Below are 25375 nucleotides of genomic sequence, written 5' to 3' on the forward strand. Positions count from 1 at the left end.
GAAGTGCAGTACATTGAGGACCTTCTCCAGGGGGCTGAGTGCTTGAGAGCACAGGGTGGGTGATGTGAGGTCATCCTCCCACTCACTCACCAGGTCCAGTATTATGTGTGGTGGAAACCTGTACCTTCCATACACCTGGTCATCAGGCATCCCGAAAAGGCTGGTTCTGGGTGTGAATATTCTGGCCCTGACTCTCCTCCTCCTCCTCCTTTGGTAGCCCACTGCCACTGCTGCTAGGAACGGTACGTTCATCCTGGCATCTGGCTTGTTATTTGAAAAGTGCGCAAATTAATGCTTTGCGCGTGTTCTAGGCGAGCGTGTGACCCGCGCACCCCTGGAATCTAGTTCCCACTCCAATAGCGTGTGGAAATTCCCACGCAGCAGCCATACAGGTGCGCTGACGTACTTGCGTGTGTAAGTGCCCGCGCACCCCTGAAATACACGTACATAGGCCAATCGCATGTACGCGCACTTTTGTCCAATTACACGCAATGAAATACACGTACATAGGCCAATCACGCGATGACACTCTGACGTGCAGTATTTCCACGTGTGTTCCGTCATCACGTGCTGAGTGGGGAACGCCCGTGCGGGTCACGTCAGACGCGCTTACGCGCTGAGGGACTCTGGTCCAATAGAATCGCGTATGCGTGCTGACGCGCTTACACGCTAAGGGCCTTTCCTCAGATTCCACGCTGACGTGCAGGATTTTCACGTGCCAAATCACTCCGTATCAAGCTGGCCACCCGAAAACACACGGAACACCACGCTCCTGCCCAGAAGGCCGAGTTACTGCCCCCCAGTGCCCCGAGCAGCCTCCCACGTGCTATCTGCTGCTGCCTGCCTGCATGCCTGCCTGCTGCCACCGTGCCCTGCCATTTGGTGCCTGCACATCAGCCATCTGCAGGGGTCCAGTTGCTGTGTCCACCCCTGCTGGAACTGAAGACTCCCAACTGGGATTACATCGCTCCACAGCCCAGCCCCAGGACCCAGTTGCCCACCCACACCTGCTTCACTGCCACCGAAGTTGGTGTCCTGGTGGAGCATGTCCTGGGGCAGTATGATGCCCTCTTTGGATCATCCCGCGCCAGCAAGGAAGGACGGGAGAGGATCTGGGCCGACTGTGTGGTTGCCATCAACGCGGAGGGGGTGGCAACCCGCAACGTCCAGAAGATCAAGAAGCGCTGGGAGGACTTGAGGTCCAGGACCCTTGTGAAGGCCCGGCGCCTCGTGGAGGGGGGCCGGGGCCGCATGAGTTCCATCCAGAAGAGGGTCCTGGAACGCGTACGCCCAGCGCTCCACGCCCAGGTCCTTGAGAGTGAGGCCCGTCTGGAGTTGAGCGGTATGTGTCCAAGCATTACTGTGTGAGACAGGGCATGTTGCGGTGTGCTGGTTCTATGATACTTGCCTGTATGTGTGCCATGGGCCATGTATGCATGTATGTGTGCAGGGACATCATGGTAATGCATGTGCGACCAGTGATGTGTGACCCACATGGTTGTTGCATGTGTTGAAATGCGGCATGGGGAGCCCTATGCAGATTTTGGACATGAGAGCATGCCAGTCTCTGTACCTGGACATGGATGGGGGTGAAGGATGGGTGCTGATGCCAGGTACATATATGGTAGCCATGTCTGTGTGCCTGACCTGCGTGTCTGTGACTTGTGCATGCCATGGATGCATGACACATGTGTGTGACAATGCACAGATTCAGTGACGCACCCAACTTACCCTTGTTTCGCCTGTGTTCGGTGTGTTTGGGGCCAGATGGATGTGACTGAGGTGAAGTGTGTGCATGTGATATGCATGAGCCATGATGCATGTGAGTTACATATCATTGAATGTTTCTAGAGTCCATTGGACATGCATGGAAATGTCCATGGCATGCACCATGCCTGTTACTGTGTGTGTTTTGCCTGGACTGACCCATGTGTTGTGGAGGGACATGATGGAAGTGTACTTTGACAGTGGTGCTCATCTGCTATTGCTTCCTGTCTAGGGGACCATTGTACAGTAGCCTGATGCTTGTGTCCTTTGTCTCCCTCTACGCAGCGGCTAGTGAAGAAGAGGGCGGAGACGGCGCTGTGGAGCAAGGCGGCGGGGATGCCCCCACGGCTGCAGCGGAAGGGGTGGGTGAGCCCCCACAGGGGCCTGCTACGGCGGGAGACGGTGAGGAGCCATCCAGGTTGGTGGTTTGCACAGAGGAGGAGGAGGCCGACACTGGTGCACACATGGGGCCTGGTGGGAGCATCCCTGCTGGTGCAAGTGGTGCAGTCCAGGGCCAGGGGCAGGAGGCAGCACAGGTCACCGTGGAGGGGCCTGTGCATGTCACTGTCCCTGACCCTGTGAGTGCACCACCATGCACCAGCAGGGATGCCCCGTCCCAGGCCCGTCCGCAGGTAGAGGGGATGTCCATGTCACCTGACTCCCCTCCACCTGCGGACGTGGTAACCCCTGGCCGCGTGGAGAAGGTCCTGATTGGGGTCGCGATGCGCACGGCTGTGATTCGTGATGACGTGCGTGCTTCCCGGGAGGAGCACGCACGTCATCACGAAGTGCACCGTGCCGACGTGGCCCAATTGGGATCGGCCATGTTCGGGGGTTTCCTGCATGTGTTGGCCAATCTGACGGCCCTCTCCTCCTCTGTGCAGGCTATCCACCAGTCGTTCTCCTTGCCGTCTTCCGGCCCAGATGCCACCAGGGCCCCCTGTGGACCTGCCCCGACCAATGCAGCCAGCTCGGTGGGGATCCCATCCCTGCCACAGTTGGGAGTCGGAGGTCCAGCAGGGGTGGACAACACAGCAAGTGGACCCCAGCAGATGGAAGATGTGACGGCATCATCGGGCAGGGCACGTGCACGACGGCATCGGTGGTTTCCATCAGCCTGGATGCCGTCGTGCTGGCAGAGGCAGTGGCGTCGGAGGCAGCAGCGGGCTCGACGTGGGAGGCATCATGGCTCGGGGCCATCAAGATCAGAGGGGCAGGCATCGGCCGGAGGGCAGGGCAACCCTGGGATGGTGGTGTGTTCCGTGTGGGAGGAGTTTGGCCAGCGGATAGGTGCGGAGCGGCAGCGGGCGGAAGAGGAGCGGCTCGCCATGGTCAGGGCGGAGTTCTCCATGCGTCGGGCATTGAGGCGGGCTGAGTGCCTCGAGGAAGCTCGCAGGGAGTTTGAGGTGGACATGGGGTTGTCCCTGCGAGACCTCGGGGCCAGGACAGAGTCCCGCCTCCAGGACATCGACATGGAGTTCGATGATGCCCTGGCCAGCAACATCACCAAGTGAGCCGCAGGACTTGCCCGCTGCCTTTGTATATAGTTATTTAGTTAGTTAGTGCTAGGTTTCCTTTATTTATTTTTATTATTTTGGCCCGCTCGGACAATGGCCACTTTTTTGTACATATATTTTTCATTAGTTAGTGGTAGGTTTCATTTTTGGTGTTGGGCTCATGGACCCTGGAACATTCCTGTATATAGTTTGTTTTTTTGGGAGATACATTTTTTTAATTTCTTATTGTTTTCACCATGACGTAATGGTTTTTCATTAATTTCCTATGACATGATATTGCTTTGGACAAATTCATTTTAATTTTTTATTCCTTTGTTTTTTTGTTTATCACTTTTGTTCTCGGACATGGACCATTTATTTACTTAGCCACATCGTTGTATGTTTGAAAAGTTCACTTATTTTTGGTATTTAATACATTTTTTATATTTTCTTACACTTGTGTTATTTTCTCATTGGTTTGTTACATGTCATGATATGGGTTTTGACATTCACTTGCACCCATTGTGTATGTGTGTGTGACGGACATGTGTTCTTTTGCATACTTGGCATTGGGGTTGTGTCATGTGATTGCATTCACTATGTGGGTGGATGCAATCCTTGCCTGGGTGTTTGTGCTGGGTATGCTGGCCATTACTGCCATGATTGTGTATCGTCAGGACCTGGGGCCAGGGGGACATGTGTGGGGGCCTGCTGGCAGGTTCCCCACAGTGCTGGGGGGTGGGGGTGGTGGGAGACATGAGTGGGGGCCTGGTGGAGGGTGCCCCTGGATGGTGGGGGCTGGGGGTGGTGGGAGACATGAGTGGGGGCCTGGTGGAGGGTGCCCCTGCACTGCTGGGGGGTGGGGGTGGTGGGAGACATGGGTGGGGGCCTGGTGGAGGCTGCCCCTGCACTGCTGGGGGGTGGGGGTGGTGGGAGACATGAGTGGGGGCCTGGTGGAGGGTGCCCCTGGATGGTGGGGGCTGGGGGTGGTGGGAGACATGAGTGGGGGCCTGGTGGAGGCTGCCCCTGCACTGCTGGGGGGTGGGGGTGGTGGGAGACATGAGTGGGGGCCTGGTGGAGGCTGCCCCTGGATGGTGGGGGGTGGGGGTGGTGGGAGACATGAGTGGGGGCCTGGTGGAGGCTGCCCCTGGATGGTGGGGGGTGGGGGTGGTGGGAGACATGAGTGGGGGCCTGGTGGAGGGTGCCCCTGGTGGCGGGGGGGTGGGGGTGGTGGGAAATATGAGTGGGGGCCTGGTAGAGGGTGCCCCTGGTGGCGGGGGGGTGGGGGTGGTGGGAGACATGAGTGGGGGCCTGGTGGAGGGTGCCCCTGGTGACTGGGGGGGTGGGGGTGGTGGGTGACATGAGTGGGGGCCTGGTGGAGGGTGCCCCTGGATGGTGGGGGGTGGGGGTGGTGGGAGACATGAGTGGGGGCCTGGTGGAGGCTGCCCCTGCACTGCTGGGGGGTGGGGGTGATAGGGGACATGGGTGGGGGCCTGGTGGAGGCTGCCCCTGCACTGCGGGGGGGTGGGGGTGGTGGGAGACATGAGTGGGGGCCTGGTGGAGGGTGCCCCTGCACTGCTGGGGGGTGGGGGTGGTGGGAGACATGGGTGGGGGCCTGGTGGTGGCTGCCCCTGCACTGCTGGGGGGTGGCGGTGGTGGGAGACATGAGTGGGGGCCTGGTGGAGGGTGCCCCTGGATGGTGGGGGCTGGGGGTGGTGGGAGACATGAGTGGGGGCCTGGTGGAGGGTGCCCCTGCACTGCTGGGGGGTGGGGGTGATAGGGGACATGAGTGGGGGCCTAGTGGAGGGTGCCCCTGGTGACTGGGGGGGTGGGGGTGGTGGGTGACATGAGTGGGGGCCTGGTGGAGGGTGCCCCTGGATGGTGGGGGGTGGGGGTGGTGAGAGACATGAGTGGGGGCCTGGTGGAGGCTGCGCCTGCACTGCTGGGGGGTGGGGGTGGTGGGAGACATGGGTGGGGGCCTGATGGAGGCTGCCCCTGCACTGCTGGGGGGTGGGGGTGGTGGGAGACATGAGTGGGGGCCTGGTGGAGGGTGCCCCTGGATGGTGGGGGCTGGGGGTGGTGGGAGACATGAGTGGGGGCCTGGTGGAGGCTGCCCCTGCACTGCTGGGGGGTGGGGGTGGTGGGAGACATGAGTGGGGGCCTGGTGGAGGCTGCCCCTGGATGGTGGGGGGTGGGGGTGGTGGGAGACATGAGTGGGGGCCTGGTGGAGGCTGCCCCTGGATGGTGGGGGGTGGGGGTGGTGGGAGACATGAGTGGGGGCCTGGTGGAGGCTGCCCCTGGATGGTGGGGGGTGGGGGTGGTGGGAGACATGAGTGGGGGCCTGGTGGAGGGTGCCCCTGGTGGCGGGGGGGTGGGGGTGGTGGGAGACATGAGTGGGGGCCTGGTGGAGGGTGCCCCTGGTGGCGGGGGGGTGGGGGTGGTGGGAGACATGAGTGGGGGCCTGGTGGAGGGTGCCCCTGGTGACTGGGGGGGTGGGGGTGGTGGGTGACATGAGTGGGGGCCTGGTGGAGGGTGCCCCTGGATGGTGGGGGGTGGGGGTGGTGGGAGACATGAGTGGGGGCCTGGTGGAGGCTGCCCCTGCACTGCTGGGGGGTGGGGGTGATAGGGGACATGGGTGGGGGCCTGGTGGAGGCTGCCCCTGCACTGCTGGGGGGTGGGGGTGGTGGGAGACATGAGTGGGGGCCTGGTGGAGGGTGCCCCTGCACTGCTGGGAGGTGGGGGTGGTGGGAGACATGGGTGGGGGCCTGGTGGAGGCTGCCCCTGCACTGCTGGGGGGTGGGGGTGGTGGGAGACATGAGTGGGGGCCTGGTGGAGGGTGCCCCTGGATGGTGGGGGCTGGGGGTGTTGGGAGACATGAGTGGGGGCCTGGTGGAGGGTGCCCCTGCACTGCTTGGGGGTGGGGGTGATAGGGGACATGAGTGGGGGCATGGTGGAGGGTGCCCCTGGTGACTGGGGGGGTGGGGGTGGTGGGTGACATGAGTGGGGGCCTGGTGGAGGGTGCCCCTGGTGGCGGGGGGTGGGGGTGGTGGGTGACATGAGTGGGGGCCTGGTGGAGGGTGCCCCTGGTGGCGGGGGGGTGGGGGTGGTGGGAGGCATGGGTGGGGGCCTGGTGGAGGCTGCCCCTGGTGGCGGGAGGGTGGGGGTGGTGGGAGACATGGGTGGGGGCCTGGTGGAGGCTGCCCCTGCACTGCTGGGGGGTGGGGGTGATAGGGTACATGATTGGGTGCCTGGTGGAGGGTGCCTCTGGTGACTGGGGGGGTGGGGGTGGTGGGTGACATGAGTGGGGGCCTGGTGGAGGGTGCCCCTGGATGGTGGGGGGTGGGGGTGGTGGGAGACATGAGTGGGGGCCTGGTGGAGGCTGCCCCTGCACTACTGGGGGGTGGGGGTGGTGGGAGACATGGGTGGGGGCCTGGTGGAGGCTGCCCCTGCACTGCTGGGGGGTGGGAGTGGTGGGAGACATGAGTGGGGGCCTGGTGGAGGGTGCCCCTGGATGGTGGGGGCTGGGGGTGGTGGGAGACATGAGTGGGGGCCTGGTGGAGGCTGCCCCTGCACTGCTGGGGGGTGGGGGTGGTGGGAGACATGAGTGGGGGCCTGGTGGAGGCTGCCCCTGGATGGTGGGGGGTGGGGGTGGTGGGGGTGGTGGGAGACATGAGTGGAGGCTGCCCCTGGATGGTGGGGGGTGGGGGTGGTGGGAGACATGAGTGGGGGCCTGGTGGAGGCTGCCCCTGCACTGCTGGGGGGTGGGGTGGTGGGAGACATGGGTGGGGGCCTGGTGGAGGCTGCCCCTGCACTGCTGGGGGGTGGGGGTGGTGGGAGACATGAGTGGGGGCCTGGTGGAGGGTGCCCCTGGATGGTGGGGGCTGGGGGTGGTGGGAGACATGAGTGGGGGCCTGGTGGAGGCTGCCCCTGGATGGTGGGGGGTGGGGGTGGTGGGAGACATGAGTGGGGGCCTGGTGGAGGCTGCCCCTGGATGGTGGGGGGTGGGGGTGGTGGGAGACATGAGTGGGGGCCTGGTGGAGGGTGCCCCTGGTGACTGGGGGGGTGGGGGTGGTGGGTGACATGAGTGGGGGCCTGGTGGAGGGTGCCCCTGGTGGCGGGGGGGTGGGGGTGATAGGGGACATGAGTGGGGGCCTGGTGGAGGCTGCCCCTGCACTGCTGGGGGGTGGGGGTGGTGGGAGACATGGGTGGGGGCCTGGTGGAGGCTGCCCCTGGATGGTGGGGGGTGGGGGTGGTGGGAGACATGAGTGGGGGCCTGGTGGAGGGTGCCCCTGGATGGTGGGGGGTGGGGGTGGTGGGAGACATGGTTGGGGGCCTGGTGGAGGGTGCCCCTGGATGGTGGGGGGTGGGGGTGGTGGGAGACATGGTTGGGGGCCTGGTGGAGGGTGCCCCTGGTGACTACGGGGGTGGGGGTGGTGGGAGACATGAGTGGGGGCCTGGTGGAGGGTACCCCTGGTGACTGGGGGGGTGGGGGTGGTGGGAGACATGAGCAGGTGTGCAGGGTAGTCCCCTGTTTTGTGGGCTGCCTGCAGGGGTCGTCGAGGGTGACAGGACCCACCCAGCCTAATCGCGTGTGTAACTTCGCACGCACCCCTGTAATACACGTACCAAGCCAAATCGCGTGTGATAATTCCCGCGCACCCCTGAAATACACGCGCCCAGGCTATTCGCGTGTGGAAATTCCCGCGCACCCCTGAAATACACGTACCCTGCTGTAATCGCGTGTGGGACTTCCCGCGCACCCCTGTAATACACGCGCCCAGCCTATTCGCGTGTGGAAATTCCCGCGCACCCCTGAAATACACACGCCCAGGCTATTCGCGTGTGGAACTTCCCGCGCACCCCTGAAATACACGCGGCCAGGCTATTCGCGTGTGGAACTTCCCGCGCACCCCTGAAATACACGTACCCTGCTGTAATCGCGTGTGGGACTTCCCGCGCACCCCTGTAATACACGCGCCCAGCCTATTCGCGTGTGGAAATTCCCGCGCACCCCTGAAATACACGCGCCCAGGCTATTCGCGTGTGGAACTTCCCGCGCACCCCTGAAATACACGTACCCTGCTGTAATCGCGTGTGGGACTTCCCGCGCACCCCTGAAATACACGAGGCCAGGCTATTCGCGTGTGGAACTTCCCGCGCACCCCTGAAATACACGTACCCTGCTGTAATCGCGTGTGGGACTTCCCGCGCACCCCTGAAATACACGCGGCCAGGCTATTCGCGTGTGGAAATTCCAGCGCACCCCTGAAATACACGTACCCTGCTGTAATCGCGTGTGGAACTTCCCGCGCACCCCTGAAATACACGCGGCCAGGCTATTCGCGTGTGGAAATTCCCGCGCACCCCTGAAATGCACGTACCCTGCTGTAATCGCGTGTGGACCTTCCCACGCACCCCTGAAATCCACGTACCCGGCCAAATCGCGTGTGAGACTTCCCGCGCACGCGTATTTTTTGTCAGCGTGTCCATGTTTGTGGGTACCCCTTTGCACCTCATTTGTCCTGGAGGGCCACAGTATAGGACATTCATCATGGCAGTATATGGGTGCTATTTGTTGGCGCACCTTTTGGCGCACATTTCTTACAGCCGCTGAGACGCTACCGCCTGCTTTCTTGTGGCGGTCGTGTTTGTGCCTGTGCGCTGGTTTGAGCGTGCGCTTTTTTGACCTATTCTATTCCATGAATACGTGTTGTAGGCGAGCGTGTGGGCGTTCTGCGCACTTTTACCCTGTGCTTCCCCCGTGATGCCCACATTTTGGCAAGTTGTTCCCCATTCCGAGTGTTACGCCCCGTGTTCCGCCTACTTTTGTTGTGTGCGCCGCGCTATGTGCGATTTTCGCTGTGGACTGTGCGATTTTCGCTGTGACCTGGCGCATGCCGTTAGATGGCCTGTGCACCAACGTGCGCCGCGCACTTTCTTATCGCACGTCCGATGGTTTTCTCGCGCACGGCCTTCCATGAATCGATGTGCGCTGCTTTTCGTGCGATTTTCGCTATTCCACTGCGATTTTCGCTATTCCACTGCGAATCGCACGTTTTTGGCCACTTGTCGCGCGCTAATTATTCCATGAATCGGCCTATAAATGTTCCACTTAAAAGGCTCTATGGGATGGATGTAAATGACTTTTTTTTACATATGTTAATTATGCACATTATGAAAATGTGGATAGTTTTGTGCAGACACATACAACATTAATGATTCACATATCCTAGTATCTGTGCTGTTGTGCCTGGGACTTTGAGATGGAAAAACCTTGTTTCCATCTCAAACATCACATGTTGTACTGAGATGAAAATTTCATTATTTAATTTGCCTAAGTCAGATCAATCTGATGAGCACATTAGGAACATGATCACATGTGAGGAATATGCTGTTTTAGAAAGATATAATTGTTTAATCCATCAATCTCTAAGATTACAGCATTTCAAATGGGGGACATGGTGTGAAAGTTACTCCCATCAGACTGCTCTTCTCTTTAATTTGCCCAATGAGCAAGCAGAGGTTGGTTTATTGTGATGTCACTTTTGGGCCACCGACCAATTGCAAACATTGACCATTTAGGTTAGAGAATGATGCACACCTGTAAGGGGTGGGATTTCTGTTCCATAAAAGCTCAACCCCATACATTCCGAGACACTAAGTTTCTCGCTCATTGATGGAAGTAGAGAAAGGAGAATTGATAACAACAGAAAGAAAATTTAATAGACTGCCTTCCTTTTTGGAAGTATTTTGGATTAAAAACAGCACATTGTAATAGAGGCCTATCTAGAGTTGAAGACATATGGCCTAATTACAAGTTTGGTGGTAAGTGGTAAAGTTGGCGCCAACTCTGTTACCGCTAACTTTACCACTATGCCAAATGAAGTGTTTGGGCATGGAGTGGAGTATTTGCCTCCATGAAAATCCTGGAGGTAAATGCTCAAATTCAGCAATGTAAAAATCAGCAGATTCGGGGGAATTAACACGCCAGAAATCCCACCAAAGTAATTCCACCAAAAAAGCCCCTTTTAGTCCAATGGACTCTAATTAAATGGGGAATTACACCACCACCGCCACTTGTAATCTGGTGGAAATTCCACTGGACCAAGTGGCGGTAACAGTAATTTGTTTGGGTGGTATTTCAGCAGATCTATCTCCGGGATACTGCCCAACTCATAACTAGGCCAATAGGCTTTCTTCAGTGGAAATGAATGCAGCCAGGCCCCAATACTGAAAGAAGAATATCAGGCTGTAGAATGGAGCTGACAATGCCTTGCTGACTGATACACACTTGCTCCAGAGGGGGAGAGTTAAACCAGTCCTTAACAGGGTAATCACGTGTCTCTGTGACATTCAAAAGAAATGTTCATGTATGTATGATGCTAAGGGGAAATATAATACTGAGGGGAAAAATACTCTGTAGGGGAATACATTAAATCCTGCCCCTTTCATTTGTAAGTACTGATGGGTGGGGGAATATACATTGCCTGTACACTCTGGGAAATTTGAAAACATTTGAAAATTGTGCATGCTTCTGGAATTATAGATTTCATCAAATAAAACATTTGGTCTGTATATGGAGAGATCCCCTGACTAATGCTCTGTCCATTGGGCTAGCAAAGAAGAGTAAACAACATCTCACTGTGTGCATACCTAGAAAAATAAACAAATTGGAGTTATTTCCTGGCAACACCAAAATTAGTTCTGTGACTGTTGCGGATCCATTTAAAAATCTGGCCAAAGGGTTATTAACTGCTACCCATTTTCCCACCTTTAAATTGTCCATTAAATATGAGAAATGTAAATTTTTACACAGTAATGCAATAGGAATAAAACGTCAACTGCACATAATATCCTTATGTTGATCTCCTCTGTTGAATATGCTTGGAATCATAGGGAAATGATAGTCTACGGTGCCTACATAGATTTTAGTGCCACATTCGACACTGCGCGATGAAATAAGCTACGGGTGGAAGCGTGTGGCTTGGAACATCCCGATGGGGCTGCTTAAGATGATCATGTTGCTCCACGCTGAATCCACTGTTAAGGGCACCTAAATGGTGAAGACCAACTTTCTGCTTCCATTCCAACAGGTAGAGTTGTAAAACAGGGGTGTATTATTGCTGCCACCTTGTTTAATCTATATTTGGCGGATCTTCAACTCGCATTTGATAACAGCGATATTCGTGAAGTCAAAGTTGGGTCCCATCGCCTAAGTTGGCTAGCATAAGCAGATGACCTGTTGTTGCTCGATTTTACGCCAAGGGACTTCAATCTTCGATTAATGGACTTGGAGTCTTTGCCAAATATAACGATTTACAGGTCAATATCGAGAAAAGTAAGATGATGGTTTTTGCCAGTACACAGAAACTGAAGGTGAAGCCCCATTGTTATCTCAACGGTAATACATTTGAGTGTGTCAAATCCTATAAATACTTACAGCCCGATTCATGGAATAATTTGCGCTGAAATTGGGTATTTACCTTACTGGTACAGACTCATAAATTGCCCAGAAAATATTAGCATGTGACAATCATAGAAGAAAATATGCGCAAAATGCCATGCATCTCAGAGTTATGGTTAAAAATGACAAGGGACCAAGAAGGAAAAAGGAAGAAGAGAAGGAAAGGGAAAATACAATAAAGTTAAATATGTAATCAGATATATAATCTATATAGCCCTTCTCTATATCAGGTAAGAGGATAGGAGAAAATTGAACCTTCTGGGGGTGTTACAAAAATGTGTAGAATTATAATACATAATTTAAGGGGGAATATCTTCCCCAATACTGTACGATTCATATGTTCTTTTACATATTATCATCAATAATGTTTTATACCCCCAGGAAAGTGTATAATTCTTCATAGATATTGTGGCCAACAGGATTTTTACTCTCAAAATTGATAATGAATCTTGTTTCTTATATATGTATATGAAATAAGTAGAGACAGGTAGAGTAAGTAAGGCTGTTTTGGGGCACTGAGTGCAGTATTTTAGTACCTTTGGAGAACTGATTTGATGTTATCAAGCAACAACACATTTCCTTCATCAGTTAGGTGTACTCTGTCATGTCTATACAAATTAGTCATGTAGAATTCTATGTTGTTGTTTGATATTCATAATTGTTTTTGTTCTTTCATGAAAGCTGAAAATACTTTATTAACATTTCTCTGTGATTTTTCACTTTTAGAAGTTTTTTCTAGTGGCTAAAATGGAACTTAGAACCTAGCTATGTTTTTAGTTGCATTCTACAACTGCATACCTTTAGTTTAAAGCTGAATCTAGCTGTGCCTCGATTCGCATGCCGCAACTCCCTATCTTCAGGTTAATAGCGAAAGCTATATCTAACTGGGCTGCTATCTGCGCACCTGACTTAGTCAGCTAGCATGTACTCTCCTAAACCAAACATACTAAGTATCACTGCACTAGATAGGACAGCTAAGTTACCTCTCTACGCTGCCTCCCTCATCATATTAGTGGTATTATCACTCTCCTACCTGACCATGCCTATTTCTCAACAAACCATTGGACCTACAGTAAACCAATATCAAGATGATACTACCACATACAGGGCCTGTAGTACCACAGACAGAAACCTCAAACTTTGTGCTCGCCTACCAAAATTGTACGAACTACCAGCAAAGCAAATTGAACAAATCAACTTCCTAAAAATGAACATACAGCCGAAAACCACTGCAGAACACACTAGGAAAGCTCATATCCCTAAAAGACCCACACAAAAATGCTCCAAACCTACCATTATAGCATGCACCATGCTCACTAAACATCACCTCAAAGGTGCACTCATAAATGCTAGGTCCCTAGTCGCTCATGCTACAGAAATCTCAGATATTATTCTCGGACACCACCTAGACTTCCTAGCCATATCAGAATCATGGCTTCACGATGCAGCGGGTCCCGCCCTCTCCTTAGCAGTTCCCGACAATTATACCATCATACGAGCTGACAGACACACCTCCCGAGGCGGGGGTCTAGCCATTATTGCCAAGATCATTCTCGACAAAAGAGTCTCCACATCCCCCATCACGAAATCTTGTGAATGCCTCTCGGTCAAAATAGCCACCGCCAGCTCCCAAACATTAAACATTGTCCTGCTCTACAGACCTCCTGGTCCTATTGGAACCTTTGTTGAGGACCTCTCCACCACCCTGTCCAACAATTTGAAAAACACCTCCCAAACTATAGTGCTAGGAGACTTCAACCTAGGCTACAATGATATTAAAGACACCCAGTCCACAGCTACTGCTCTGATCCTAAAAGAGCTGGGCTTTGCCCAAAGAGTCACCTGTCCCACTCATAATAAAGGTCGCATCCTTGACTAGATAGCTGATCACAACTGTGGAGTAACCATTACAGACACTGTTCCCAGAATCTGGACGGACCACTTTCTACTTCTATTTACAGTAGATACTAACTTAGCCACAGCCAAGCCCACACCTGCCCCTCCAAAACCCACGTGGAACAAAAAGCTAATAACCACGGAAAAATTGTTGCCAATCATACTACCCCAACTAAACTCGCTCCCAGCTAACACGGAGCCTGATATGCTAGTTGATCAATTCAATGAAACTATGAACTCAGCCCTTGATCACATAGCACCGCTCAAATTACGGACTAGTAAACCAAAAAAACATCTCAACTCATGGTTCACCCCCCACCTAAAAAATCTCAGGTTAACCAAAAGAAAACTAGAATCCAAATGGAGACTTACTCCTACAGTAGAAAACAAACTAAACCTTGCAAAGATATCATCCCAATACAAAAAAGATATCCTACTAGACAAACAGGAAACTTACAATACCAGAATATCCCAATCTAAATCAAGTGTCAGAGAACTGTTCAGTATCTTGAAAGAGCTGGAAACACCCTTCATTCCCCAAGAAAACTGCACCAAGGACAAAAAATGGTGCTCAGACATTCAGTTTGCCCTTACCAACAAAGTAGTCAACCTACAAACTAAAATCGCCTTCAAAAAAGCATCTCTCACACCTCAGGACGCTCTAACCCCAGCACCCCTACTTAAATCTAAACAAATAACACGTTTCTGCTTCTCCAAGGTATCTACCATTGAAGTCGAAAAAGTGATCCTGGGACTTAAACCATCCAACTGTAAAGGTGACCATTGCCCTGCCCAATTAATTAAGGATGCTGCGAGAGAACTATCGCCATTCATAACTAAACTCATCAACTCATCCTTCACTACCGGCATTGTACCGAAAAATCTTAAAGAGTCATGGGTCCTGCCACTCCTAAAGAAGCAAACCCTCGACCCTGCCATTCCCACCAATTTTAGGCCTATCACGACTGTGCCCTTTCTTCTAAAAATTTTAGACAAAGTGGCATACATGCAAATACAAAATTTCCTTGAATCCAACCACCTGCTCGGAACCCGCCAATCTGGATTCCGTCCCCAGCATGGAACAGAGACTGCCCTTATCGATCTCAAGGCCCAAATAGATCAATGTAGGGACAATGGCCAAGCAGCCTTACTCCTCTTGCTAGACCTCTCAGCAGCGTTCGATTTATTCGACCATACAGTTTTATGCAGCCACCTAGACTCTGCTGCTCACTTCTCTAAAGAGGCCATATTATGGATCAAATCCTTCCTGAATAACTGCACCATGAGAGTCTTCTCTCCATCAGCCTCAGCTGACCCAATCCCTATAACGTGCGGTGTACCCCAGGGATCTTGTGTATCACCAACCCTCTATAACATATTTACAAAGCCGCTCTTTGACGAAATGGATCATCTGGGTATCGCCTACACCAACTATGCAGACGATACCCAGATCCTCCTTCCGCTTTCAGGAGATTACGTCGTGGATCTGGCTTAGTGAATAAAATTTACAGCATCGTTCAGGCATGGATGGCCACACACGGCTTATGCCTGAACGACGACAAAACTGAGCTCATAATCCTAGGCACCCCGACATACATAACTAAACTTAACACTGACTATGCCAGCTTCATTATCGATGGGAACAATATCAAAGTAGCAAAGGAAGTCAAGACCCTAGGCTTTTACCTTGACGCCACCTTAAACTTTGGCAAACAAGTCAACTCCCTAGCTTCTTCTACAGCATATACTTGCAAACTCATTAGAGCCAGCAAGCAATTCCTCTCTACAGACAGCTGCATCACGCTTGCCAGAGCCCTTATACTGTCCAAACTGGACTACTGTAATGGTCTCTACATTGGGGCTAACAAACAGACTATCCAAAAAATCCAGGTCCTACAGAATAATGCCCTGAGAGCCGCGCTTAAGATCAACAGGAAAGAGCATATCTCCTCTATAAGAAGAGAATATAAATGGCTATCCACTCAGGACAAAATCCAACTCAAAATTGCCTCCCTTACTCACAAGTGCCTCAATAACATGGCACCACCCTACCTCATGGACAGGCTACACTTAAGAACCTCACCTAGACCAACAAGAATGGTCAATGCGAATTGCCTCTATGTCCCTCGCTTTAAACGTGCCACTATTGGAGGACATAGCTTTGCAGTCAAAGCAGCACAGCTTTGGAACTCCCTACCACATGACATAAGAGAACCCCAGCCCTTTGCGAAATTCAGGCAGAATTTGACCAAGTGGCTGAGAGCTAATGACATCTAACTAATCCGACCTGCTTGACCTGACTGTCCCTACTAGCGATCCACCTGCATGCCCCAGCTCTGATACCACGTTCTGTATTTTACACCTTTGTATATTACTGTACTTATTCCACTGTATATCACCTCCACATTGTTAAATATTCCTGTACCCTTATCAGGGACGTCATTTGGGGGTCGCCAGGGGTCGCAACTGCGACCTCTGTGGTGTCCCTTGCGACCTCTGTGGTGTCCCTTGCGACCTCTACTAAAAAGAAAATACATTTTTTTTTTTTTTTTTTTAAGTTATGCAAGCTCCTGGGCTGTGGCTCTTTACTTCTGGGGTGGCTGGCTTTCTTGTTCAGGCCCCTTAAAAAAAAGACTTGAGGCACTTGTTCTTATTTTTCTTCTAACACTTTCAGCACTGACCCTAAATAAGAAAGAATAGGAATACCAAATAATGTGTCTTTCTGGAATTCTATAAGTAATTGCTGGGCTCATTAAATGTTTATTTCAGGCACACTTCAGGGAGTGAGTCACTGATTTAGTCTGTTCTTAAACGCCTCACTAAGCCTAAGCCGTTCATCCTTCTGAGGTCGATAAATGAGTACCAACACAGGTTGGGTGATATTGGGTGTATATTTTTTCTATATAAAGCGCTTAATGATGTGTTATTATATAGCACTTACGCTTATCATTTGGTCATGGACGTCTGCTTGCATACACAGTCATTTGGTAATACGGGCCAATAAACACTGAACTTAATGATACATATGGCGATCCATTCTTGTATGAATGTACACCATATAGTGATATCATAACTATATTTTTCATAGTGTACAATGCTATGTGATGCCACTTCCTGTTTTGTCAACGGGTGAAATGTCGTGTTCCATCGCTACCCGCTATATCACTTTGGGGCGGGGTCTAATGACATCACTTCCTGTGATGTCATCAGAGGGTCAAGGGTCGGGTGATGTCACTTCCGCTACCCCTGGCATTTTGGTGAAATGACGTCCCTGACCCTTATCACCTCTTGTCTGGACCTAGCTCCAGCCCTGCTCATTCTTGCTTATTGTATACTGCATTATGACCATGCACATGTACCTGTATATATTTTATTTATTGCTGAATGTACTATGATTATGTAGATGTACCTGTAACAAAGTTGAGCATATTCTTGTCTTGTGCGCCCTGATTCTCCAGGGCTTGGCGCGCCCTACAAATAATAAACTAAACTAAACTAAACTAAACTAGAATTAAATCTGGTGTCCCACTTCCATTTTTGCCTCTGAGTCAGATTGGAAAAGATGAAGATGGTGTTAGGAAGAAGTTCCATTCGTTTTTACAAGTCCTGTTTCATCATTAAAACAAGGGACATACCTCGTACAGTACCCACATTATTGTCACCACAATGAATCAGTATGATGTTTGGCTTCCCTGTCCTTCTTAGATTGAACAGAATCTGGACCATTGCATTCACTCAATCCAAACCATTTAATTCTAAAATAAGTCAAACCTATGTCCATGTTAATAGTTACTTTTTCATAAACAGTGACCACAAGACCCCAATTTCTCCAATTAGCCACACAGGTTTACAAAGAGTCATGATATCTGTTTTTCTTCTCAGTTTGTAGGAAAATGATTCTTTGTTTGAATTTTTAGTAATAGCAGGAGTGTGACATTCAAGATGTGTGTATTTTGGTGTTTGCAGTTGGTTAGTGTTAATGTTGCAAGTGAGTACTTAGCTGTGATAGGTTGCAGTAAAAATATGTTGCCCTTTCTAGTAGTATGCTTTCTACAGGTCCATTTTGTGCTATTGATTTTTTTTAAGTATGATATCCACCATTTGTAGATTTTGTAATTCTGATTGCAGAAGCCATACTGTGGATATGATGACTCTGTGGCAGTTGCGAAGATCTGTGCATTCTTTGGAATAGCTGAAGGGGAGTGATAATGTATTTTTATATAGTTTATGCTTTATATGAACTGTGGCTTATAAAAAGGTATATTAAGTACATTTATGTTTTTGAGTTAGTAAAGGTTTATACCTCTTATTTTTAAAGTGAGGTTTTTCTTTTATTGTGTGCATTTACTGTAAGTGCAACCTTTTTGCCCTTATATATCCATCCTAGACATGCACTCTTTAGTTGCAATAATTTCCATATTTTCATTTTCTATATACCCACCCATACACCTTAATTCCACTGTTGTTATCCTCATCGCACATTCTATCTGCACTTGCTTTTATTTCTATGCACCCATTCTATCTTTATTCTTTGTACTGTTATGTTTGTATTGTAAGTTAAGTTAAACTTGGTTTTATGTTTTTATTTTTATTTTGAAGGCTAGGTATGTATGTAGCAATTATATTTGTTTCTTTACAGCATTGTTGAATTATGCCTACCAAGAGGCGTGAAGAACGTGGCAGGAAGAAGGATCGTTTGCAGCAAAGTAATATTTTTTTAAATACAATTCTTAAAAGTCATGTTTCAAATTCTGTACACATTTATTTTAATAAAAATACATCCATGCCTGTTAGTGATGAACATGTCCATATTCAGATAGGAGATATGCCAACTAAACAAAGCAATGTAACCCAGCATATTTGAAGTGAAAGTGATGAAAAGAAAATGTATCAATACCATTAGTAGTTAGGAAAAAATAAAAGGTTTTTACAAGAAAAGAAAGAAGATGTCCTATAAGTTCTAAACAGAGGAATAAAGATATATATAAATGTTCCACTCTCAGGTCTTTACAAATCTTTGGAGAAGTCAAATCAAAATCTATATATTTTGTGAGGCGTTTTTTGGAAAACAATAATAGAAGGAATGATTAGAAAAGATTTTCATATCAAAAGAAAATTGTTCATTTTTGCATTGAACAAACTTACCAAGTTAATTAAGGTCACCATGCCATTCTTCAGAAAGATACAAACAGTTCATGTACTTACATGTGACAACCTTTGTGAAGTGTTTGGTGGAGAGTAGAAACACACTTCTCACACAGAAATATGTTTTAATGAGGAGAGTTACATTCAACAAAGGGATGTAACCCTTGCTATTGATGAGAATGGACGAAGATGTGATATCCAAAATGCTGTGATTTCTGAAAAGGAAGAAATCCTAAAGACAGTCAGTAGGGAAGTAGAAAGTTTAGGATGGTCTGCAATAAAACCTAGACAACAAGTGAGGTATGGACGTGTAATTATTTGTGTGATATTTATACGTTTTCTTGTAAAGTCAAAGAGATTTTTGCAAGTTTTGCAAAGAAATGATAATGTTCAAAAACAGATCAAGATGCTGCAGATAATAGATGACTGTGGAGTTCATGAGAAAATAGGACTTCTGGGTCACTCTCTAGCTTGTCTTGATAAAAGCAGATGTAAGAGTCTGTTTCATCATATACAGATGCCGGATGCACATCATACTGAAATTAGATATCTTCTGGTATAAATGCATCAGTGCAAAACACCACATATATCCCTTGCACTTTTAAATCAAACACTTTGTTTGTTTGTTTGTTTGTTTAGTATTTATTATGCGCACCGGACCCTGGGGTATAAGGGCGCAGAAAGTAAGAATATGTACAGCTTAGAGCATAAGTTACAGGTTACAGTTACAAGTTACAGAAATTACCAGTTACAGGTGCAAGTTTACAATACAAGTTTACAATCGTATGGTGCAGATGCTGTGTAGCAAACAGGCGTAAGCATTATCATAGGTTCAATTAGCAGTTACTGTCGTTAGCCAGTTGATTACAATTTGCCTGAATTTGGAAAAAGAGCATTCTAGCCTTGCGGTAGTGGGTAATTCGTTCCACAATTGAGCAGCTTTGACTGGGAAGCTAGCTCCGCCTATGGTGGTCAGTTTAAAGCGTGGTACTTGTAGGCGATTGGTGTAGGCAAGTCTGGTTTGTCTTGTGGGGTGTGATCTAGTGAACCTGTCCTTTAGGTATTGAGGGGCTTTGTTATGTAGAGATTTGTGTGTGAGAGATGCAGTTTTGAGTCTGATTTTCTCATGGGTGGAGAGCCATTTGTGTTTCCTTCTTATTGCTGTAATGTGTTCTCTCCTGGGGATGTTCAATGCCGCTCGGAGGGCCTTATTTTGCTGTATCTGGATTTTGTTGATGATGGATTTAGTGGCTCCTATGTATAGTGCGTTACAATAATCTAGTTTAGAGATGTTAAGGGCTCTGGCTAGTGTTAGACAACTGTGCTGAGAAAGGAATTGTTTCCCTGCTCTAATGAGCTTACATGTGTAGGCTGTTGAGGAAGCTAGGGAGTTTACCTGTTTGGAGAAAGATAAGGTAGAATCAAGGTAGATCCCTAATGTTTTAACTTCTTTGGCAACTTGTATGCAGTTCCCATCAATGGTAAAGGAAGAGTAATTTGTACTTAGTTTATTGATGAGGGGTGCGGTGCCTAGGATAAGAAGCTCAGTTTTATCATCGTTCAGGCATAGGCCATGGGTTGCCATCCATGCCTGAACGATACTGTATATTTTGTTCACCATAGCTAGATCTTTTTCGTAAACCCCTGTGAGTGGGAGGAGGATCTGGGTATCGTCAGCATAGTTAGTATACGTGATACCCAGATGGTCCAAATCATCAAACAGGGGCTTAGTGAATATGTTATATAGCGTTGGTGAAACGCATGATCCCTGTGGCACACCGCAGGTAATAGGGATGGGGTCTGCCGCTGCTGTAGGTGAGAAAACCCTCATGGTGCGGTCACTAAGGAAGGATTGTATCCATGCTATAGCCTCAGTGGAGAAGTGTGCTGCTGAATCTAGGTGGTTACATAGGACTTTATGGTCCACTAAATCAAAAGCGGCCGATAGGTCTAGTAGCAGAAGGAGTGCTGGTTTTCCAGAATCTCGTACTTTGTCTATTTGGGCTTTCAGGTCAATCAGTGCAGTTTCTGTGCCGTGAAGAGGGCGGAAGCCAGATTGTCGGGAGCCTAATAATTGGTTTTGTTCCAGGAAGTTCTGGATTTGGATGTATGCCACCTTGTCCAGTATCTTCAAGAGGAATGGAACCGTAGTAATAGGTCTATAATTAGTGGGTATAGTGGGGTCTAGAGTAGCCTTTTTTAAGAGTGGGAGCACCCAGGACTCTTTTAAGTTACTGGGGATAATGCCTGTGGTAAAGGAGGCATTAATTAACTTAGCGATAAATGGTGCTAGATCTCGTGCGGCATCTTTGATGAGTTGTGCTGGACATAAGTCTCCTTTGCAGTTGGACGGTTTTAGACCGAGTATTGCTTTCTCTACTTCTAGTATGGAGACTTTGGAAAAGTGGAATTGCGTAGTGGGTTTGGAGTTAGGCGGTGTCTTAATAGGCGGTAATATATTGGGTGCTAAGGTCTCGCGTTTTAGTTCTATTTTCTTTTGGAGGTTTCGGACTTTGTTAGAGAGGGCTTGCTGGATTTCAGAGCACCACTTTTTGTCTTTGAGACAGTTATCTTGAGGTGTTATTGGGTTTTCTAGTTCACTGAGTATGGCGAACAGTTCTTTTGTACTTGATTTGGCTTGTGTGATTCTGTTATTGTAGGTCTCTTGTTTAGCTAGGATGATTTCTTTTTTATAATGAGAAGAGATGTTGACTAGTTTCAGTTTATTTTCTGGACTGGGGTTAGTTTTCCACGTATTTTCCCATTTCCTTTTTTCTAATCTTAGATTTTTTAAGAGGGGGGTGAACCAGTTGTTCAGGTGGCTCTTAGGCTTGCTGTTTCTGAGCTTGAGTGGTGCGATGTTGTCAAGGGTTTTGTTCATGATGTTGTTAAATTCTTCCACTAGGCTGTTAGGGTTAAGGTTGTCAGGTAGGGCGTCCAGAGTGGGCATGATGCCGGGGAGTAGTTTGTCTAATGTCATGTTTTTTTTGTTTCTGGTAAGTGCAGGAGGTGCACACGGTTGTTGTAGTTTGGGGGTGGTAGTGTCCAAGGAGAATGAGATTAGATGGTGATCTGACCAGATTTGGGGTGAGATGGAGAGATTAGCTATATTGCAGTTGTGGTCAGCAATCCAATCAAGGGTTCTCCCTTTGATATGGGTGGGCTCAAGCACTCTGTGTGTAACCCAATTCTGTTAGGGTGTTGGAAGCTGCTGTGGCTTGTAAGTCGTTGATATCATTAAAGCCAATATTGAGGTCACCTAGTAGTATTGATTGAGTAGTATCTTTGAGGTTTTCTGATAGGATGGTAGTTAAGTCTTCTATGAAGTTCTTGATAGGACCTGGAGGTCTGTATATCAAGTGAAGGTTAAGAGTTTGTGAGTTAGCTGTGGGTGTCTTGGTGGACATTATCTCACAGGATTCAATGGTTGGTGAGGGGGTGAGTCTCATCCCAAGTTTAGTTTTGACGATGATGGCTAGTCCGCCACCTCGAGCTCCGCGCCTATCCGATCTGAGGATAGTATAATTGTTGGGCACAGCTAGGGATAGTGCTGGGCCTGATGCCTCATGCAGCCAAGTTTCTGTAATGGCTAGGAAGTCGTAGTCTTCTGTCAAGATAATTTCAGATATTTCTATGGCGTGGGCGACTAAGGATCTAGCGTTTATTAAGGCTCCTTTGATTTTCGGTGTGTGGTTAGGGTGTGTAGCAGTATTTATTGCGGCATTAGGAGGGGCATTTGTTTCTTTGTTTGTTTGGTAGTTATTATACTTAATGTAGTTATGGGTGAATGGTTTGCGAGTGGGTTCCTTTTTGGCTCGAATGGTATTAGTTTCGTATTTGATGAGTGGATCAAAGATTCTGGGTAGTCTTGCTCGTAGTCTTAGGTTTCTGTCAGCTATGTTACATTGTGTAGTGGATCGTTGTGTTGTGGTTGCTGTAGGAGGCGACATGGTGAGACGTTCCCAAGGGGCGAGTGAGGAGGTCAGGTATACTAGATAGGATAGTATAAGGAGCATTGTATAATGTGTGAGCATCCTGTATCTAGAATGATGGCTGGAGTTATAGTTTTGGGTAGAATGCAGGCAGAGTAGCTGCTAGGTCTGCTATGTTGTTATCTAGTGTGTGAGGTCAGGCATAAAGTGTTAAGTTGCAGTGATCCTAGGGCGCAGACAGATGGCAGTATGGTGTATGTATGGACATGGGCAACACAATTACTGTGGTCTATGAGCGACCAGAGGGCACAACACAATTACTGTGGTCTATGAGCAGCCAGAGGGCACAACACAATTACTGTGGTCTATGAGCGACCGAAGGGCACAACATAATTACTGTGGTCTATGAACGACCAGAGGGCACAACACAATTACTGTGGTCTATGAGCGACCAGAGGGCACAACACAATTACTGTGGTCTATGGGCGACCAGAGGGCACAACATAATTACTGTGGTCTATGAGCGACCAAAGGGCACAACACAATTACTGTGGTCTATGAGCGACCAGAGGGCACAACACAATTACTGTGGTCTATGAGCGACCAGAGGGCACAACACAATTACTGTGGTCTATGGGCGACCAGAGGGCACAACACAATTACTGTGGTCTATGGGCGACCAGAGGGCACAACATAATTACTGTGGTCTATGAGCGACCAAAGGGCACAACACAATTACTATGGTCTATGAGCGACCAAAGGGCACAACACAATTACTATGGTCTATGAGCGACCAAAGGGCACAACACAATTACTGTGGTCTATGGGCGACCGAAGGGCACAACATAATTACTGTGGTCTATGAACGACCAGAGGGCACAACACAATTACTGTGGTCTATGAGCGACCAGAGGGCACAACACAATTACTGTGGTCTATGGGCGACCAGAGGGCACAACATAATTACTGTGGTCTATGAGCGACCAAAGGGCACAACACAATTACTGTGGTCTATGAGCGACCAGAGGGCACAACACAATTACTGTGGTCTATGAGCGACCAGAGGGCACAACACAATTACTGTGGTCTATGGGCGACCAGAGGGCACAACACAATTACTGTGGTCTATGGGCGACCAGAGGGCACAACATAATTACTGTGGTCTATGAGCGACCAAAGGGCACAACACAATTACTATGGTCTATGAGCGACCAAAGGGCACAACACAATTACTATGGTCTATGAGCGACCAAAGGGCACAACACAATTACTGTGGTCTATGGGCGACCAGAGGGCACAACACAATTACTGTGGTCTATGAGCAACCAAAGGGCACAACACAATTACTATGGTCTATGAGCGACCAAAGGGCACAACACAATTACTGTGGTCTATGGGCGACCAGAGGGCACAACACAATTACTGTGGTCTATGGGCGACCAGAGGGCACAACATAATTACTGTGGTCTATGAGCGACCAAAGGGCACAACACAATTACTGTGGTCTATGAGCGACCAAAGGGCACAACACAGTTGCGGTGGCATTGGTGAGGCGCGGCGCGATATGTTACATGAGAGCAGTAGCAATAGCCTGGTGCACATAAGTAACAAGTGGTTAGCAAGAGTGAATTCACCGAGTTTGTATGTTTATACTAGCAGTAAGCCGTAGACATTCACATGAGGACCGTAGGGTAGACTAAGCAACTAGGGTGTTATGCTTTACTCACAGTGGGTTGAGTCCAGACAATGCAAGTGGAGAGTACTGCTTCCTCCTCGGCATAGCGGAGGCTGTTCCTCGGTTAGATTAGTCTCTTTTTCGGTGGGGTCCGTCAGGAAACCTTCTTGCTCCCTCAAGGAAAGGTCTCGACTCTGTACTGGATTCTCCAACACAGCAGAATGTTTGGTCGGGATGTAGGTTTGGTATTGCGCTCACATGCGCCAAACAGGGGCAAAACAGGGCCTTGTACTGGCCTTTGACTGGCCGCCGGCTATTCCGCCTGCCGGCGGAAGTTCGAGTTTAAAATAACTCGTTGCTAGGCGACCGGGGGAAGCCGAGCCTCGATTTCATGCCGCATCGCGCCCGACATTTTGTTTCAGGAAGGAAATGTCGGCGCGGTGCGGTGCGTGCCCAGATGGGTCACCGGTGCTTGTCTTCATGTGGGGGCAGTGTGGGCAGATGGAGGGGCCCTGGCAGGGCAGGTAGTTGCACCTCCGAGCCTGGGTGGGAGGGATGGCCCGTTGCGGTCGCGGTCGTTGTTGCAGTCACTGCGATGCCTCCAGGAGTTGGAGCGCGTGGGTGGCTGCTGGTGGGGGCTCCTGCCCGCGCCACTTCTGGAACTCGAGTGGCTCCTACAGGGGCAAAACAGGGCCTTGTACTGGCCTTTGACTGGCCGCCGGCTATTCCGCCTGCCGGCGGAAGGTCGAGTTTAAAATAACTCGTTGCTAGGCGACCGGGGGAAGCCGAGCCTCGATTTCATGCCGCATCGCGCCCGACATTTTGTTTCAGGAAGGAAATGTCGGCGCGGTGCGGTGCGTGCCCAGATGGGTCACCGGTGCTTGTCTTCATGTGGGGGCAGTGTGGGCAGATGGAGGGGCCCTGGCAGGGCAGGTAGTTGCACCTCCGAGCCTGGGTGGGAGGGATGGCCCGTTGCGGTCACGGTCGTTGTTGCAGTCAC

Source organism: Ambystoma mexicanum, chromosome 5q, assembly GCF_040938575.1.
Source record: "Ambystoma mexicanum isolate Mex_15411 chromosome 5q, UKY_AmexF1_1, whole genome shotgun sequence".
Lineage (NCBI taxonomy): Eukaryota > Metazoa > Chordata > Amphibia > Caudata > Ambystomatidae > Ambystoma > Ambystoma mexicanum.